This window comes from Elephantulus edwardii, unplaced genomic scaffold (genome assembly GCF_000299155.1).
Source record: "Elephantulus edwardii isolate Elephantulus edwardi_28Jun2011 unplaced genomic scaffold, EleEdw1.0 scaffold00166, whole genome shotgun sequence".
Taxonomy (NCBI): domain Eukaryota; kingdom Metazoa; phylum Chordata; class Mammalia; order Macroscelidea; family Macroscelididae; genus Elephantulus; species Elephantulus edwardii.
In genome coordinates this window covers 1,968,923-1,970,345 of record NW_006399916.1, presented here as the reverse complement: position 1 = coordinate 1,970,345, position 1,423 = coordinate 1,968,923, and positions in this window count along the sequence as shown.

Below are 1,423 nucleotides of genomic sequence, written 5' to 3'. Positions count from 1 at the left end.
CAGTGACTGGCATAATTGGGATGGGAGTGTCAGAGACAGTGCGATTGGCACAGGACAGAGCGGAGTTTAGGGCTGTTGTACATAGGTTCCCTATGAGTCGCAAGCGACTCACGGCACATAACAACAATAACTATTTCTCTCTCTCTCTCCAAACAAGTGTATCCAAGTATACCTATACTCAAAGTATAAAATAAAAACAAAGTAAGTCACCACACACTTCCAAATCTCAGAATTTAATATATAGTAACAGTAGTTCACACAGCCTGATACTGTTAAAATTACAGCCACACTGATCAATGCAACAGAATAGAGAACCCCGAAGTTGATCAATCTATTAAGGCTTTAGTTAAACTTATAAGGCGACAAAACACACTCTAGAACCATGCAGTGTATTAAATTAATGTTTTAAAAACTAACTGGAAATAATTTTGTAACAGAAGCTGCATACACAGAGGGGTTTTAGCCACTTGTAAATCTATTTTAAATAATATTGTCACTTCTGCCACATTCTGAATATGATTCCATATAAATATGTTCTCCTTTGTGTCTTTATTGCCTTTTATTAGGAAAATGTTCCTAACTATGTGTATGCTATTGTTCTCATTACCACACACACATTCTTCAAACTACTCTGACCTAGTTCGCCTGCCCCTTCCTCTGATTCCATCAGAAGTGCTCTTGTCAGTGTGTTTAAATTGTTATTACAATGATAAATCTTGTGGTTATGGGGGGAATGATATAATGAAGTATTAACTTTCCCCCCTCCTTTATTTTCTATTACCTCTGTCTTTCTCTCAGTTCAAAAACAGCGAAGTTTTCTGTAATTACTGCTCCAGAGAGAAAGGACTGTTTTACAGACAGGCAAGTATGAAGATGTCAACCTTTGATTCTTAATTCATTGCACAATAGAGCCTTAAAATCCTGTGGAGAACATTGTTTGAGAGGAAAACTTTGAGTTTGAAAAGCGTTACATTTGAATGTCATTAGTGGAGCCTTGCAGATTGATTACATTAGGTAGCTAACCTCCCTGCCTTCATTTTACAGAAATAGTCTTCTATTTAGTGTTCATATTACCACATTTTTGTTCTTCAGACTTAAGAGAACATTTTTTTCTATTTTATATGCAAGATTGGTGGACGATTTATCAACAATCTGCGTTATGTGGATGACACAACCCTGCTTGCTGAAACTGAGGAGGACCTGAAGCGCCTGCTGCAGAGTGTCAAGGACTGCAACCTACAATATGGATTGAGGCTCAATGTCAAGAAGACGAAGATTCTAACCTCTGGACCAATTGGCAGCATCAGGATGGATGGTGAAGAGATTGAGATTGTACACAGCTTTAGTTTGCTAGGCTCCACAGTCAACAGTCTTGGCATCAGCAGCCAGAAAATGAAAAGGCGCATTGCCATGGGAAAGTCTG